The sequence below is a fragment of the Hesperophylax consimilis genome, chromosome 7 (genome assembly GCF_061612785.1).
Source record: "Hesperophylax consimilis isolate HC1 chromosome 7, BYU_Hcon_1.0, whole genome shotgun sequence".
Lineage (NCBI taxonomy): Eukaryota > Metazoa > Arthropoda > Insecta > Trichoptera > Limnephilidae > Hesperophylax > Hesperophylax consimilis.
The window spans coordinates 33,355,957-33,376,436 of record NC_142842.1 but is presented as its reverse complement, the minus strand read 5'-3'; the positions used below and the strand labels follow the sequence as shown (position 1 = coordinate 33,376,436).

Below are 20,480 nucleotides of genomic sequence, written 5' to 3'. Positions count from 1 at the left end.
GCCTTAGTGGGTTTTCATTTCTTGTGTATTCAATTTGCTAATATATATTATGTTATTATTTACTGTCTATTAATATGTATAATATATGTGAAGAAATGAAAATAAATAAAGTAAAAAAAAAATTTAAAAAAAAATTACATATAGGTACATACAGGGTGTTAAGACAAACATCGAAGAGTGATTCCTGACCTTATTAGGAGTCAAAACGATATTTAAATTTTGGTCTCTAGTTTTTTTTTCACTTAGAAACATTGTATCAAAAGTGAGTGACTGTTAGCTGTAGTAACCTCCCAACTCCCCATCCCCACCCCAAGTGTCAAATACAATTTTTTTAAGTCACCGGACCCAAAAAGCCATTTAATTTTTTTAATTCCAAATAAGGTTGGGAATCACTGGTACGTCTCTTAACACCTACCTAGTCTAACCTAACCTAACCTAACCTTACCTAACCTAGCCGCACATAACCCCCTACCCCAACAAGCATTAATTACTCTCCTGAAATATCCATTCAGATTGAAAATATCTCCCGAGTAAAAGTAAATGCCACCGACGGGAATCCGTTGAACCCGCACCTTCCGATGTCCGATCAGGTGCTCTGGATCACTGAGCTACGTTGGCTTATTCCCAACCCGCCAAATCGACATTACTGCTTATTATATATTTCATCTTGAAACAACCAAATTTATTTTGTAGGAAAGGCTTTGTCAGTGCTGAATTTCCCACTATTATTTCAGGCGAGTAATTGATGCTTACAATATTTTTTTACCCTTTGCGCTATGCATAAAAATCTTTTCAAAAAATACTATCCAACATCTAAAGATTTTTTATTAGTGTTTAAGTGAAAAAAAAAATAGTTTAAATCACCGGACACCAAAATACCAAGTACATTTTTTACTGCAAATAAGTTTAGAAACCGCTGGTACGTCTCCAACACTTACCTAACATAAAATAATCTCACCTAACCTAACCCACACCCTCATCCCAACGTTAAACATCCAATATTTTTTAACTTACTGATTTTTTATAAATGTTTAGGTGAATACATTTCAGTGAAAATCCGGCAACTATCGCTACATGTTGTTTTTGTGCTGGCCTTATGCTTGAATAAATCAAAAATTGTTGTCCCTGCGCGGTTTGACTACCTACAGTACCTACACCAACTTTAAAGTTATAGCGTATTGAACATGAGTGACAAAGCTTTTAAAGTTTACAAATCGGAGTTTTCCAAGCCTTCACCATCCAAGGCTAGCAGTGAACCTTTTAATTTACTTTATTTGGTTAGTTAAATACAATTGTCGAAGCTTCTTTCTTTTTTTAATTAATTACTAAGATAAAAATCATTAATTATACAATCTCTCTTTTTAATATTCAGTAAAAATAAAATAAAGTTTTTATATAAAGTTGGACCAACATAACACAACATAAACAGCAAGCTTTAAATATCAAATATGATTTAAGATTTTCACTGCCAAAAGTATTTTTGTTATTTTTTTTTGGGGTGTTATGCCGTGTTGCGCTAACTCCTTCTTTAGCCTAAAGAAGGAGTTAGCGCAACACGGCATAACACCCCAAAAACAAATAACAAAAAAAGCTTTAAATATATTTAATATTTAGTTTCATTTCATGACCACCTTTATTTAATCTTAACGCCCTCTTTGGTAATATCTTATAAAATTGTATACAATAGTAAGAGTTTAAAAAAACATATACATAACTAAAGTGCCTCAGCAACAATCTTTTGTATTTATTAAGTGATAAGTTGAAGATATCTACAGAATAATCCACATTATTTCCCTCCATTAATATTCCAATTTTCTGCACTGAAAACAAATATTGGTTGAAACATATAAATAAAACGTAAAAGTGACGTAATGAAAAGTATAAAATATTGGTGGAAACATATAAATAAAACGTAAAAGTGACGGAATGGAAAGTATAAAATATTGGTGGAATAATATAAATAAAACGTAAAAGTGACGGAATGGAAACTATAAAAATGAAAAAAAGTTCAATTTTTTGCGAAAATGCCCATTTAAATATTTACTTCAGTAAAGCTCAAGAATTATAACTGGTTAAATTTTCTACTGCATCCAGAAATAACTTTTTCACCCAGTAAATTATTTACACAATATCAGGTTGATTTTTAACCTTCATTGAGCTAGCAACCAAGCACTGTAATTACAGTAATATATAATCTTCGACACTACTATAATACTTTTACAGATAGTCCATACCTGCTAGAATGACATACTTGTTTTTACCAAACAACTACTGCCAGGGGCGGCACCACGATCTGCTTTGAATTTCACATGGAGGACGTCTTGGCTCAGCGTAGCTCAACGGGGTGGTATGGAGCTGCTAAACAATTGATTATCTTCAAGATAAACCTCGACGGCTTAAAGAGACATGCAAATCTTTTTTTATGTATTTATGCTGAACTTTCCACCATTTTAATTTTTACTAACGCATTGTAGAATTTTGATCACAGTAAATGTGTCAGATGGATGCATTAATAATAATGTTATATTTTGTTGTGCAGACAATTATATTTTCATATTTTTTTAATACATTATTTTATTTTTTAAATTTATTTATTATATTTGTTCACAAACTTTTATCAAATGATGATACAGTACAAAGCATATATTTCGAATTAGAAATGTTATGATTTCTGAGCAAGGTTTTGATGAAATACATGATTCATGCAATATCATAAGTTTTTATAGTTACAGTGTAGTCCATCCCTGATTAATGTGAGGCTGTAGAAAGAAGAAGTTATATATTAATCATTCTAATTTTTCGATCCATGGCAACAATTTGTTAATATAATGAGAAAACCGTTTTATTTTATTTTTAATTAAATGAGTACGAGTGTTATTGTTTTGCCAGGTCCATATTAGTTATTTGTTAGGCAGATTGCCCTTTCTTAGGAACGTAATGCTTTTGAAAATGCCAAATCAATTATTTTGTATAAAAAGTCGGGGACGTCCAAGGGAGACTTAATCTCAATTAATGAAATACAGAGTCTTATAAAAGCCGATATATTGTTGATTATATTTGTAGTAACAAAGTGGTATACAGTAGTGGATGGTAGAAGTCATTTCATGAAGAGCGTTCGGGTACATTAGAATTCACAACCTAATAAATTTGCTCCAAGCCATTCATAACCCCGAGAAACGCCGGGTTCTAGTTTTTACTAGGTGATCTGTACCTACATAAGTTTTCCTGTCTCACCGTCTGTCTGATGAAGAGATTGGCATGAGTTTTGTTGTTTCAATGTTGTTTAAGACAACGCTTTACGTCGTGTAATATTTTGAGACGAGCCGCTAACAATAACACCCCTCATGCAGATGGCGATAAGGTTTAAATTTCCGCTTGACACCATCCCCATTGTTTTGATTTATGCAAGTAAAAAACATCGCCAAAAAATGGCTTGAATTTCATTTTTGCCGACGTTCAGGCACAACTATTTCAATGTTTTAAGGTTATTTTATAAAGAAATTAATTTGCCACATTAGACAATAAAACCATGACCGAAAATAAGTTAGTAAGAAGGAGATTCTGAACTTTAAAGCAATTTTTATAGGCCTGATTTTTTTTCCAGGCTTATAAAAAGACTCAACTTGATTATTTCGACGGCCAAGATGTGTTCTACACACAGTATTTAATTAAAGCATTAAAATGTTTAAAAATGATAAAACAAAAAAAACATGATTTTGCATTACTACATAGTGCATCGTTTTGAGCAAATAAATTTCAATTTTCGTGAAATATTGGGCATTGACTGTGAAACCGTTCTGAATATTTTCACCATTTTCATTATTATGTTCTCAATTTGTTTTGAAGATTTAATTTAACAAAACAGTAATATTTTAATATTTGAAACTGTTATTTCGTGGTGGAATTCCATTATAAATATATATAAAGAACACAATTTTAAACTTTTTTCCACTTGTTTTTTATTTGACCGTGACCGGTTTCAGCCTGTTAGGGCCATCTTCAGACTGGTACAATTTTTGTCTTAAACTAGGGTTTATATACATAGGCAAATTACATTGAGGGGAGGGGTTAACATAGTAGGTTGATTTGAATTATGAGGGGTTTTTCGTGAAATATGATATTTCCCAAATAAGTATTGTTATTAAAATCAAATGAATTTATCTGTAGAACTATGATAATTATGCCTATTAGGACTATCAATTTAAGGATTTACCCAACATAAAGCTATCGGTAATCTATTGTGTGGTTAGGAAACATATTTTAATGGATTTTATATAATTCAAATACATATTTAGGATAGGTGACACACTGATTATAATGGGTATAGCAACGGAGATTTAGCAACTGATTCTAATTTTGTGTTCATAACATTGTTGGAGTTTACTTTTTTAGTTAGGCGGGTTATCTCTAATGACTCTAGCCTATCTAATTTATGACCTTTGTCGCAGGTATGTAAAAATTTTACATCTCTATCCTTGTCAAACGAGTGTTTATTCTCAAGTAAGTGTGCCGCAACATTCGACATTTCGCCTTTGTCATTTACCCAGCTTGAAAAATGTTCTTTTATGCGGGTTTTGAATGATCTACCTGTTTGGCCTATATAGTAAGACGGGCAATTGGCACAGTTGATTTGGTAAACTCCTGAGTTTTCCATTTTATCCCTTTTATCTTTATTATTTATTAGGATTTTACCTAATGAATTTACATTATAGAATGCTGTTTTACAATTGTCTTTATTGGTTATCCTAGATATTTTGTTGGATATATTACCAATAAAAGGTATTTTGACCCATTGTTTTTTTGTGAAATCCTTTTCATTGTTGATTGTAAGACCTTGTGATATGATTGCCAGTGTGAGTTTTTTATTCTTTTTCTTTAATAAACTATCTATAAGTTCACTACTATATCCATTATTATTTGCTATGGTTTTAATAACATTGAGTTCATTATTATAATTTGTACAATTCAGGGGTATATGTAAGAGTCTGTGAATGAGTGAGTTAAATACTGATAACTTGTGAGAAATGTGGTGTCTAGATGTGTTATGTATAATGTTGTCGCTGTATGTTGGTTTTCTGTAAATTGTAAATTCTAATTTATTATTAATTATTTCAATACCTATGTCTAAAAAATTAATTTTATTTCCCCCCATTTCCATTGTAAATTGGATGGCTTTGTTGATTTTATTAATTTCTTCTAGAAAATTATCTAATTGTCTGTGAGTTCCCGTCCAGATAATTAAAATGTCATCTACGTATCTACGATAGAAGGTAACATTTTTAAATGATTTTAATTTTTCTATCTGTTCTTCCACGTGATCCATGAAAAATTCGGCCAGCACCGGTGATATCGGGCTGCCCATGGCTAGTCCATTAGATTGAATATAAAAATTATCATTAAATCTAAAGAAGTTTTGTTCTATACATGTATTTAGTATTTCAGTTATTTCTTTCCGTTCTATCAAATTAGTATTACGTTTTTCCATGTAGTTGTTAATAATTATCTTTAATTCGTTTGTCGGTATGTTAGAAAATAGGCTGACAACATCAAACGAAACCAGAGTGGCATTGTTAGGTATGTTTATGTCTTTGATGAGGTCTATAAGTTGTAGGGAATTTATTATGCCGTATTTTGATTTAAAATTGAGAGTGTTTTTGATGATTCTATTTCCAAATTTTGCTAATTTATAGGCAGGAGCTGAATTGTATGATACTACTGGTCTTACTGGCATGTTATTTTTATGTACTTTAGGTTGTCCATAAAGGCGTGGGCATTGGGGGTTCATAACAGATAGACTATTTTTATGGAATTTGTTCTTAATAAGGACTTTGCTAGAGTTTAAGATTGAGTTTACATCAGATGCGAATTTCGAGGTGGGGTCCTTTTTCAATAGGGTTACTTTACTAGTGTCCAGCACATCTTGGACTTTTTCTATGTAATCTGATTTGTTTAAGATTACTGTACTATTTCCTTTATCTGCTTTTGAGATAATAAGGTTGTTTTGTTTGATTTTACTTTTTAATGATTTTATTGTGTGTGCTTCGCTTGAAAATTTACCCTCAGTCGTTGCTTTTTTAATTATTTTAGCGCATAGGTATTTATTGCTATAGTCTGATGTTGCTATATCTGTGTCTATAGCTAGATTCTCGAGATCTTTTAATTGAAGTGGTAAGTTTGGGCAGTATTTTAAACCTTTTTCAAGCATTTTAATTTCGGTATCATTAAATTCTACATCGGTTGTATTTACTACCTTATCGTAAAATAATAGGGTGGGTGAATTTACTGTCTTTTCCGTAGGTGTTAATTTAACTTGTTTTTCTGTCCAATATGTTAGTTTTTTAAGTTGTCTTTGGTAAGTTGCGTGTATTTTATTGTTAACCATAAGGGTAGTATCATTAAAAAGACAGTCAAATTCTATGGGGTGTAGTTGTGATGTGAGTGCAGTGTGTACATAATATAAATAATTATTTACGTTATCTCTAATGTTGTACCATTTCTTCATCTCCTGTGTGGTCCATGTTCTGTGGGCTGCGGTAACTGCAAGTTTGGCTGCTTTGCTGTCCGTGTTCGTCTTGATGTTGATGTATTTAGGTATTATACCCCGTTTTTTGCATTCTCGATTGAACCACAAATGTTGTGAAGCCATCCGTCGTTTAAGAATGAGTTTTTTGTAGAGTCTCTTCAGTGTCGCTGTGTTTGCACTTTTTAATATTTTAATATTTGAAACTGTTATTTCGTGGTGGAATTCCATTATAAATATATATAAAGAACACAATTTTAAACTTTTTTCCACTTGTTTTTTATTTGACCGTGACCGGTTTCAGCCTGTTAGGGCCATCTTCAGACTGGTACAATTTTTGTCTTAAACTAGGGTTTATATACATAGGCAAATTACATTGAGGGGAGGGGTTAACATAGTAGGTTGATTTGAATTATGAGGGGTTTTTCGTGAAATATGATATTTCCCAAATAAGTAATGGTACAACATTAGAGAAACAATAAGAAATGGTACAACAATAAGATTACAATAAGAAATGGTACAACATTAGAGATAACGTAAATAATTATTTATATTATGTACACACTGCACTCACATCACAACTACACCCCGTAGAATTTGACTGTCTTTTTAATGATACTACCCTTATGGTTAACAATAAAATACACGCAACTTACCAAAGACAACTTAAAAAACTAACATATTGGACAGAAAAACAAGTTAAATTAACACCTACGGAAAAGACAGTAAATTCACCCACCCTATTATTTTACGATAAGGTAGTAAATACAACCGATGTAGAATTTAATGATACCGAAATTAAAATGCTTGAAAAAGGTTTAAAATACTGCCCAAACTTACCACTTCAATTAAAAGATCTCGAGAATCTAGCTATAGACACAGATATAGCAACATCAGACTATAGCAATAAATACCTATGCGCTAAAATAATTAAAAAAGCAACGACTGAGGGTAAATTTTCAAGCGAAGCACACACAATAAAATCATTAAAAAGTAAAATCAAACAAAACAACCTTATTATCTCAAAAGCAGATAAAGGAAATAGTACAGTAATCTTAAACAAATCAGATTACATAGAAAAAGTCCAAGATGTGCTGGACACTAGTAAAGTAACCCTATTGAAAAAGGACCCCACCTCGAAATTCGCATCTGATGTAAACTCAATCTTAAACTCTAGCAAAGTCCTTATTAAGAACAAATTCCATAAAAATAATCTATCTGTTATGAACCCCCAATGCCCACGCCTTTATGGACAACCTAAAGTACATAAAAATAACATGCCAGTAAGACCAGTAGTATCATACAATTCAGCTCCTGCCTATAAATTAGCAAAATTTGGAAATAGAATCATCAAAAACACTCTCAATTTTAAATCAAAATACGGCATAATAAATTCCCTACAACTTATAGACCTCATCAAAGACATAAACATACCTAACAATGCCACTCTGGTTTCGTTTGATGTTGTCAGCCTATTTTCTAACATACCGACAAACGAATTAAAGATAATTATTAACAACTACATGGAAAAACGTAATACTAATTTGATAGAACGGAAAGAAATAACTGAAATACTAAATACATGTATAGAACAAAACTTCTTTAGATTTAATGATAATTTTTATATTCAATCTAATGGACTAGCCATGGGCAGCCCGATATCACCGGTGCTGGCCGAATTTTTCATGGATCACATGGAAGAACAGATAGAAAAATTAAAATCATTTAAAAATGTTACCTTCTATCGTAGATACGTAGATGACATTTTAATTATCTGGACGGGAACTCACAGACAATTAGATAATTTTCTAGAAGAAATTAATAAAATCAACAAAGCCATCCAATTTACAATGGAAATGGGGGGAAATAAAATTAATTTTTTAGACATAGGTATTGAAATAATTAATAATAAATTAGAATTTACAATTTACAGAAAACCAACATACAGCGACAACATTATACATAACACATCTAGACACCACATTTCTCACAAGTTATCAGTATTTAACTCACTCATTCACAGACTCTTACATATACCCCTGAATTGTACAAATTATAATAATGAACTCAATGTTATTAAAACCATAGCAAATAATAATGGATATAGTAGTGAACTTATAGATAGTTTATTAAAGAAAAAGAATAAAAAACTCACACTGGCAATCATATCACAAGGTCTTACAATCAACAATGAAAAGGATTTCACAAAAAAACAATGGGTCAAAATACCTTTTATTGGTAATATATCCAACAAAATATCTAGGATAACCAATAAAGACAATTGTAAAACAGCATTCTATAATGTAAATTCATTAGGTAAAATCCTAATAAATAATAAAGATAAAAGGGATAAAATGGAAAACTCAGGAGTTTACCAAATCAACTGTGCCAATTGCCCGTCTTACTATATAGGCCAAACAGGTAGATCATTCAAAACCCGCATAAAAGAACATTTTTCAAGCTGGGTAAATGACAAAGGCGAAATGTCGAATGTTGCGGCACACTTACTTGAGAATAAACACTCGTTTGACAAGGATAGAGATGTAAAATTTTTACATACCTGCGACAAAGGTCATAAATTAGATAGGCTAGAGTCATTAGAGATAACCCGCCTAACTAAAAAAGTAAACTCCAACAATGTTATGAACACAAAATTAGAATCAGTTGCTAAATCTCCGTTGCTATACCCATTATAATCAGTGTGTCACCTATCCTAAATATGTATTTGAATTATATAAAATCCATTAAAATATGTTTCCTAACCACACAATAGATTACCGATAGCTTTATGTTGGGTAAATCCTTAAATTGATAGTCCTAATAGGCATAATTATCATAGTTCTACAGATAAATTCATTTGATTTTAATAACAATACTTATTTGGGAAATATCATATTTCACGAAAAACCCCTCATAATTCAAATCAACCTACTATGTTAACCCCTCCCCTCAATGTAATTTGCCTATGTATATAAACCCTAGTTTAAGACAAAAATTGTACCAGTCTGAAGATGGCCCTAACAGGCTGAAACCGGTCACGGTCAAATAAAAAACAAGTGGAAAAAAGTTTAAAATTGTGTTCTTTATATATATTTATAATGGAATTCCACCACGAAATAACAGTTTCAAATATTAAAATATTAAAAAGTGCAAACACAGCGACACTGAAGAGACTCTACAAAAAACTCATTCTTAAACGACGGATGGCTTCACAACATTTGTGGTTCAATCGAGAATGCAAAAAACGGGGTATAATACCTAAATACATCAACATCAAGACGAACACGGACAGCAAAGCAGCCAAACTTGCAGTTACCGCAGCCCACAGAACATGGACCACACAGGAGATGAAGAAATGGTACAACATTAGAGATAACGTAAATAATTATTTATATTATGTACACACTGCACTCACATCACAACTACACCCCGTAGAATTTGACTGTCTTTTTAATGATACTACCCTTATGGTTAACAATAAAATACACGCAACTTACCAAAGACAACTTAAAAAACTAACATATTGGACAGAAAAACAAGTTAAATTAACACCTACGGAAAAGACAGTAAATTCACCCACCCTATTATTTTACGATAAGGTAGTAAATACAACCGATGTAGAATTTAATGATACCGAAATTAAAATGCTTGAAAAAGGTTTAAAATACTGCCCAAACTTACCACTTCAATTAAAAGATCTCGAGAATCTAGCTATAGACACAGATATAGCAACATCAGACTATAGCAATAAATACCTATGCGCTAAAATAATTAAAAAAGCAACGACTGAGGGTAAATTTTCAAGCGAAGCACACACAATAAAATCATTAAAAAGTAAAATCAAACAAAACAACCTTATTATCTCAAAAGCAGATAAAGGAAATAGTACAGTAATCTTAAACAAATCAGATTACATAGAAAAAGTCCAAGATGTGCTGGACACTAGTAAAGTAACCCTATTGAAAAAGGACCCCACCTCGAAATTCGCATCTGATGTAAACTCAATCTTAAACTCTAGCAAAGTCCTTATTAAGAACAAATTCCATAAAAATAGTCTATCTGTTATGAACCCCCAATGCCCACGCCTTTATGGACAACCTAAAGTACATAAAAATAACATGCCAGTAAGACCAGTAGTATCATACAATTCAGCTCCTGCCTATAAATTAGCAAAATTTGGAAATAGAATCATCAAAAACACTCTCAATTTTAAATCAAAATACGGCATAATAAATTCCCTACAACTTATAGACCTCATCAAAGACATAAACATACCTAACAATGCCACTCTGGTTTCGTTTGATGTTGTCAGCCTATTTTCTAACATACCGACAAACGAATTAAAGATAATTATTAACAACTACATGGAAAAACGTAATACTAATTTGATAGAACGGAAAGAAATAACTGAAATACTAAATACATGTATAGAACAAAACTTCTTTAGATTTAATGATAATTTTTATATTCAATCTAATGGACTAGCCATGGGCAGCCCGATATCACCGGTGCTGGCCGAATTTTTCATGGATCACATGGAAGAACAGATAGAAAAATTAAAATCATTTAAAAATGTTACCTTCTATCGTAGATACGTAGATGACATTTTAATTATCTGGACGGGAACTCACAGACAATTAGATAATTTTCTAGAAGAAATTAATAAAATCAACAAAGCCATCCAATTTACAATGGAAATGGGGGGAAATAAAATTAATTTTTTAGACATAGGTATTGAAATAATTAATAATAAATTAGAATTTACAATTTACAGAAAACCAACATACAGCGACAACATTATACATAACACATCTAGACACCACATTTCTCACAAGTTATCAGTATTTAACTCACTCATTCACAGACTCTTACATATACCCCTGAATTGTATAAATTATAATAATGAACTCAATGTTATTAAAACCATAGCAAATAATAATGGATATAGTAGTGAACTTATAGATAGTTTATTAAAGAAAAAGAATAAAAAACTCACACTGGCAATCATATCACAAGGTCTTACAATCAACAATGAAAAGGATTTCACAAAAAAACAATGGGTCAAAATACCTTTTATTGGTAATATATCCAACAAAATATCTAGGATAACCAATAAAGACAATTGTAAAACAGCATTCTATAATGTAAATTCATTAGGTAAAATCCTAATAAATAATAAAGATAAAAGGGATAAAATGGAAAACTCAGGAGTTTACCAAATCAACTGTGCCAATTGCCCGTCTTACTATATAGGCCAAACAGGTAGATCATTCAAAACCCGCATAAAAGAACATTTTTCAAGCTGGGTAAATGACAAAGGCGAAATGTCGAATGTTGCGGCACACTTACTTGAGAATAAACACTCGTTTGACAAGGATAGAGATGTAAAATTTTTACATACCTGCGACAAAGGTCATAAATTAGATAGGCTAGAGTCATTAGAGATAACCCGCCTAACTAAAAAAGTAAACTCCAACAATGTTATGAACACAAAATTAGAATCAGTTGCTAAATCTCCGTTGCTATACCCATTATAATCAGTGTGTCACCTATCCTAAATATGTATTTGAATTATATAAAATCCATTAAAATATGTTTCCTAACCACACAATAGATTACCGATAGCTTTATGTTGGGTAAATCCTTAAATTGATAGTCCTAATAGGCATAATTATCATAGTTCTACAGATAAATTCATTTGATTTTAATAACAATACTTATTTGGAAAATATCATATTTCACGAAAAACCCCTCATAATTCAAATCAACCTACTATGTTAACCCCTCCCCTCAATGTAATTTGCCTATGTATATAAACCCTAGTTTAAGACAAAAATTGTACCAGTCTGAAGATGGCCCTAACAGGCTGAAACCGGTCACGGTCAAATAAAAAACAAGTGGAAAAAAGTTTAAAATTGTGTTCTTTATATATATTTAACAAAACAGGATTTAAAACTTTATAAATCAACCATTTTTAAAAAGTATGCGTACTTATCCCACTCATGCACGGAATTAAATCCGATACCTACCCTATGGGATTTTCAAGGGAGAGATTATGCGGATTTTCATTGGACCAACCATTTTATCGTCACTAATTACATAGGTCCAAAAACCTTTCAACACATTTAATAGGATTACAATCTTAGGATTATAATCTTTCATTAATAAACTTTTCATTTCTTTCATCGATTCTCAGAAAGAATTTCCGCCCCGGGAAAACTGGCCATTAGATCAAGTGTTGGCAATGATTTTTCCAATTTTTCTTAATGAACCTTTCAGAAAGAAGGGTTCTCATTGATTGACATTTATATCAAACAGTTTGACGGCCTCCGTAGTCTAGGGATAAGGCTCTCGACTAGCGAGCTGGAGGTCGCGGGTTCTAATCCCGGTATGCGCAAGTAAACTTTATTTGATTAATTTGTTATATTTTAGAATTTAGATAATCTAAAATAATTCATAGTTTATTTGCGACACGTTCTAGAGTAAAATATACGTTTAATAACGCCCTGGTGTAAGACCACCATTCAGAATTGAAACGTTTCTTTTAAGGGCTTTGGACGTGTTTGGTGACCATATCTTAATGACCTGGTACTTCCTTACCAAGCTCTTCCCCATCTTGTTAGCATCACCACTACCTTCAGCCTCACAACAAAACCCCAATTGGGAGGACGTAGTCTCACTGGCTCCATATGGTTGGAAGCATTTGGGACAATAGTGTCATTTCACATAAAATTAATCAAAAAAACAATTAAAATGTCTATTTTCATGACCAAAATAAGCCAAAGATATAATTTTTCCATTCAGATTGCAGGGTGTAAAAGACCCAAGAACTAAATAAAATTGAAAATAAGGTAGCTAGAAACCCGGTAAATCTTAACTGCGGTGCCACGCGCCACTCCAGGCCACCGCGCAGAAAAGTAAAGTCCGAAAGTAAGGTAACGGTTTACATATCAGTCCATTGTGAGGCTCTACTGCTTGGCGGCCTATAAATGTACGTGTGGCAGAACCTAATGCTTTTACTCTGGAATTTTTTTTTAAAAAGTAAGGTATTTTTAATTTGTGAACATAAAAATAAATAAAATTTCCTGTAACAATTTAAAATGAGCCATTTTCGTTTTTCCGCCAAAACGATTCGTTTTATTTTTTTATTATATATTACACACTTTACAAATATAAGGCAAAAAAGTCCCGATAAACTGCTTTTTAGTAGTTTGTCCAACAGGTTAGTTTTTATTCATGAATTTGGCGACAGCTGCGTAGACGTCACGCCGAGCGATATTGGTGACATCCGTCTTTCCCGACATTTGCGTTTTCTATGTAATAATGACGTTGTAGCCAGTTGGAACAGTTTCAAAACGTGTTGTTTTTAAAATCAACAATTATGAGTGAAAATATTAATATAAAACATTTTTAGTACAATTATCAGAATCAGAAAAATAAACTTTAAATCTTCCAAACATTTTTGACGTTAAGTTAGACGTGAAAATATCCCACTCAGAACGTGTCGATCTGAGGCCATGCTGATTTGATGCCGGGTAATATGTGTGCGAAAAATTTAAAGCAAAAAATCTGACCTCTAGACTTGTGACATTTATTTTTCTTAAGGAGTTTGTTAGTGAACTCAATCATCATATATTTATTTATTTATTGGCCAATTTTTAAAGCGCCGCTTTTGTAAGATATTTACAGTTGATGCAGGTATTACAAAAAATATAAATATTACAAAAAAAAAGTGAATTTAAGTTAAGTAAAATGAAGTACAGGAACATGTGAACGAAAATAGAAGATGGAGACTCTGCAGCAAGAATCCTATGTGGTGAAAAAACTGGACCAGCTGCTGCAGCGAGAGAGTCCACCGCGTCCACCAACAAAGCCAGCACGAGGTTCGTCATCCGTCCAGGTAAGTGTCTGCTGCTGATAAAGCGCTGACAGAATATCCTCTCACATATACCAGATATTGGGAGCACCGCTGTAACGTTCGACGAAGATAGAAGATGGAGACTCTGCAGCAAGAATCCTAGGTGGTGAAGAAACTGGACCAGCTGCTGCAGCGAGAGAGTCCAACAACAGTGCCAGCACGAGGTTCGTCATCCGTCCAGGTATGTGTCTGCTGCTAATAAAGCGCTGACACCTCATATAGACGTTCGGCGAGTCCATCATGGTGATTGTTGAAGCAGTGCATTCTGCCCGCAGTAAAAAGGCGACGGTCGGAATAGTAAATTACCCTGGACTTAGCGACACTCGCCTTTTAGAGTTTCCGAGAATTCCGTTGAATTTTTGGGGTGCTTTTACCGACCGACGTTTGTTTCGAATGTCGAATATTAAGAGCAAAATATCCGAATATTCACTTTTAACACACTGCACTAAAATGACATATTATAAATCTAATAAATGGTTGTTAAGTTTATTTAAAATGTTGATTGATTCATTTTAAAAATAATTTGACAGGGATGTTGCCTCATTTCCCTTGAAAATACTAAAAAAACACAAAGCTGTTGACGCTTAAGGCTGGCCGCATACATACGTTTTCCGTATTCGATTTCCGAATTCGTTTTCCGTATTCGGACATCCGAATGCACGGAATCAGTAGAAAATACATTAACTGCCGCACACGTTCGTTTTAGTTCCGAACGGAACAAATTCCTTACGCACGTTCCGAATGCAAGCCGGCGCGTTCGGAGAAGCCGAATGGAAAAACCCTAATGACGTCATGTGGAAAGCAGCTCTTGCATACATTTTGTTTCTGCCGACACAAACGTTCGGAAATTTCCGTTCAGTAATTCAGTGTTGCCAACCTATCTTGACCTAATATCGCCGTTTCTCATACATAAGGTAGCGTAAAGTAGCCGAATTTGCTGTTAGGTGGGACATGTTTAAAATTGATGTTGTGATGGACTCGCCCTGGGATAATTTTTTTTATTGTTGATTTATTATGGTGGGAAAGAAATTTTCAGTTGGTCTCACGACATTGGGGAATTACCAGATGTTTGACAACTGATTTTAAAACAAGTGCTTAGATTTATTATGGTGGGGAAAAAAACTTGGAACATGCACTGTATCGTCAGAGACCTCCGTGATGGTGGTTGAATTCTTAGATTTTATTCAGTGGAGTAGCGAATTTGCCAAGTGTAAGGGGCGGATAGAAAAAAAAAAGAAAATTTCGGGACATGTTTTTAAAATTGATGTTTTTGAAGCAGCTTAATTGGCGACCAGTCGCCTTTTAGATTTCGGCGCCGATTCTCGCTCTGAGTAGCCTAAATGGCGATATATCGCCCTTGTTGGCAACACTGGTACTGACGTTTATACATTCCGAATGAATAAAAACGAACGTTTGCGCTAGTCTCACGGAATTCTGAATACGGAAAACGAATTCGGAAATCGAATACGGAAAACGTATGTATGCGGCCAGCCTAAGACGCGTTAGGACGCGTCCGGCTGCCACGAAGAGCGCTACACTACTCTACTATTAGCAGGCAACATCATTACAATAATGAACTGCTTTACCAAACTTTTGTAATTCAAATTTATCTAAAAAATTTGTCTTTATTATTAAACCATTCAATTAGAAAAATATTTCGGATAGGGTCGCTAAAACTCGAATGTAAAGAGGAAGTTCTGGGAAGGTAAAAGTTATGACTGTCGGGTGGGAATCTAGGAATCAGTGTGTCCAGGAGTGACGGACATATGAACATATCCCTCCCAATGCGGAGTAATGCGATGGGTCAAGATTTCAGTTGGATAGGTTAAAGGGTCTCGCCAAAACACCACGACAGCTGGTGAGCAGGCGCATTCTGAACACACCACACCCGATGAATCCGGGCATCCCTGCTAAATCAGCAAAAGAAGCGAACCACTTCGGGTGACCTATTGCAGAGGTGTCCTCTCTCATACATCAGTCACACGTACGTTTCATTTTTTTAATCAAAATATGTTGGGTATTTTTTTTGCCCAATATTTAAACACATGTAAAATAAAATTTGTCAGTTTTCCGTCACTGGGTCACAGAATAGAGAAAAAGGTCTTATAAAAGTAGACAAAGTTTTTTCTCACATTATCCAAATGAAGTCTTCATTTTAGTTCGTGGCTTTTACTTTGATGGATAGCATTTTCTTTTCGTATAAGTTTCTTCAGAATATAAGTTTATACAAACCTTGTCCTTGGTAGGTTGGCTTCGGGTTAACATAAGTTTCCTCATAAGATTGCCTTTTCGCAAAGTATCTAATCGAGGCAAATCACTACTTCGATAGATTGGTCGGGTGATTTTGAGGGCGAACGTTTAAGCTTTCGACGGTTTGGCAAACGTTTGCGAAACCCATTTGCAAATGGAGTTCGGAATTTTTTGTACGTATTTTTTTAGATAAAGTATCTATCTCTTAAAAGTGATATCAGCATCGACCAACTGTATATCGAAGGATATCAGCGAAAAAGAGACACGTTAGTAAATTAATTTTTTGCTCTCACATTAAAACTCAAAATTTTTATTGGGTGGAATCAGTTTTTAATGAATGTTATATTCAAAATCAAATTTGTTTAATATTTTGTAGAAATTCAAAGAATACTTGAAAAAAACATTTTATCCAATATCTGCAAGTTGAATAAACTATCGAACGGTGAATGGTAATCCGGTTCGCCGTATATAGAATTTATATAATAACTCTAAGGATATCGTTGATATATTTAACAAATAATTTACTAAAATAAACGTTACTAAACTTAACTAAATGTAGATATGAATTGAGATTTTCACGGCCAAAAGTATTAAATTGATTTAACTTTCTTTTTTAGCCAACGATTCATAGAATTACATTGCATAGAATTACAGTGTCCAAAATTATTTTAACTAAGGAATGAAGCAGCCCAACACGGCATAATACCCTAAAAATAAATCACTATAATTAGTAAAATTAATTTAGGCAAGTAGGAAAACTAGTCTTACCGATTCGTCGACTAACAAAACCCACACTAGAAACATCTGCTTGTTCTAGTACATTCGCAAAAAATCCTAAAATAATTTTTTTAAATATTTTTTTCGCCAAATATCAAAATAATAATGCCTAATTACGTTGATATTTAGCATAAAAGGTATATTATTTTTATATCCAAAGTGTTTCAAACAGTTTTTCGTGATTTTCTAAAAATTTTCTAAAAATTTCAGAGCGGGTTTCGCAAATCGACGACTCAATTGATAAAACTACATAATATGTAGTTTTGCCTCGACTTATTTAATTTGTATTGATGTAAATTGTATTATTATTAATACTCTTTGACTACGAAGGTACCTAACATTAAAATATTGTTGGAGCGTGTAAATATCTGGAATTTCTAGGTTGACGTAACTTTCTTCAGTTAGGAATGTGATTTTCGTCAGAGCTATGAAATCAATTTAACTGTCAAAATATTGTAAGAGAGTGCCAATGCCATACTTTTTATGTATTATTTAATTATATAAAATTTTAATTTAAATCAACAAACGCTGATTCGAAATATATAAGTTTTATTATTTGTAATTTTACGTAGAATTTATAAATAGTCATTTAAAAACAAACAAAACACGATCGCATTAAAACACACCGTTTGGTTGAACCTGCTGATTCATCACAACTAGTCTACTTGAATAATATATCTATGATCCACAATATCCAGATCAGGGTTGCCAATTCGTGGAGAATTCTCTTAACTGCAGATTTTCTAAGATTTTTCAAGATTAGTTTTTGGTGAGCTTTTTCACTACTACCGTTTTTAATAACGTATTTACAAAAAAAAGCATCGATTCAGCGACGGCAAAGAACAACTTTTGCATTTACGATTTAGAAATTTTTTTATGTAATATTTTTTAAGTAAATATTAATTTACGCGATAATCTGCAAACTAACAGCATTTTGGAAGAATACCGATGTGAAATTCACTTATATGTATAACTGCCAACCTAACAACAATGAAAAGCAAGAAATTCAAACATCTATACGTAATTAATATAAATTGATCTAATCTCTAATCGGTTACACTCTCAAAAACCCAGATGATGTATATAATTCAAACGTATTATACTGAAAAAAACTGGCTTTTTATTATATAAAATAATTTAGGTTCATGTATTTTAAATCACCATTTTACAAGAAAAATTAATATATATATTTAAGTGAAGTAGTGTGTAATTATTACTAATTAGTGTGTAATTACACCTTTTCGGCTTCTGAATGCTTTATGATGCCTTGCACAAAAGTACTATTTCAAGGCATCATAAAGCATTCAGCTTTCTTTGAGAATAATCGCATTCAAATTCCCACTCCGATCAACGTACCTATTTTTTTAGCATCCTGTATTTCAATTTACGAAACGTATCTTTATATTATTATACTCGTAGAAAATCAAAATGTACGTTGCTCCTAATGATATTTATGCTGGATTATTGCTTTTTCGGGTTCATAATCCAAGTTCACGACACTCTTTATTAAATATGACAGTTTCCCAGTATCTCCGCATCTCCAGGTAAGAGGCCCTTAGTCCGGGGCCCCAAGGACCCGGAGAGACCCGGCACCGATCCCTAGACTCCCCTAACGTCGACCCTTATCACGGTTGGTCTGCAAATATATCAAATATATTTGCCGACGGGAAACATCCCCTCGTTTCTTATAAAAAACAAGCAAAACGAATATTACAAAACAAAGCTTCCAGGAAATATTGAAAATATTTTGGGATATACATTTCTCATATTAAATGATGTGAATATTCTGGAGAAATGCAGTGAAAGCGTTTTCTCGCGGTAATAAATTAGATATTCGTATTATTTTTGCAAAGCGCTGGTATATTATTTCAAGCTCGGTTAAAATTTGAAACATTTTCATAATAAATCCCCAATTAAATAAAATCTGTATTTTGATTATCACTTCTGTAGAAGAGGAATCTCTTTTCAAATTTCTGGACTACTTTTTGCAATTGTTTATTTCTAAACAGGAAACTAAATACAATGTCAAACTGGCTGGTGATAAAGATTAACATTTGTAACTATATTTACACCAAAATATTAAAACAAGTCATTAATGAATAAGTCATAAAATTTATTTCGAGGTGCCATATTATCCGATTTCCTCCGTTCTTTCCTCTCACCTTAAAAACCTGTCTTATTACTGATTCATGATCTTCCACCACAACAGTATTCTAAGTCAATCTCACCTTTATAGCTTTATAGCTTTCTGCAACCTCTTTTTAAACCAATCTCACCTTCATAGTTTTATAGCTTTCTGCTACCGTTTTTTAAACCAATTGTGAGATACAATATTATTTACATTTATACTTTTATTGCGAATTTTTTTCTCTGCTATATAAACTTACTGGACATACTGATCCCTAGATTCCTACCCACCCTCGTACTGTTTTTCTTCCAAGAACTTTCCCTCTTTCCTTTCCTTAAAAAGAGCCCCAACACAGTGTCCCCAAATATGACATAGTTGATACATTGTTAGGGTTAATGTAAAAATAGAACAAATAAGATTTTATGCCGAGGTACGTTAAAACGACGGAATGATTAAATTAATGTCATGATAGTAGACCGCATATTGGGATTTGGCCATATTTAGAAATGTTTTCCTATGAGTTTGGTCTAAAGTAATTTATACCCGTCCTCCAACCTTCACATCCTGATCCAATTTTCTTCCACAAAGTCAGTTTATCTCATCCTCGGTCTGCCTCTATTTACTTACTTTATTTTGAATGTCGATGTCCTGTTATTATAAACATCCTTACAGCTTGAATGAAATACAAGTAGCCGCAAAGAATCATCTCGGTGAGGCAATTTCGCGTAACTGACACTTTTTTCAATTTGACTTAATTCTCTGTATTGGAAATGACACAGATTTAACTCATTACTTTCGATGATGGTGGATATCTCAAAATATATAAAAATAAAATTAAAAAGCTTTAAATGTGCAAACTTAACCCTTTTTCAATATAACCTTATCCC

At 32.8% G+C, this 20,480-nt stretch overlaps 1 protein-coding gene across 1 annotated transcript in view; it reads left to right on the top strand.

The window, feature by feature from the left end:
• LOC149422643 (dipeptidase 1-like) overlaps positions 1 to 20,480 on the top strand; it is a 480,722-nt gene that overhangs the window by 292,818 nt on the left and 167,424 nt on the right. The window lies entirely within an intron of this gene.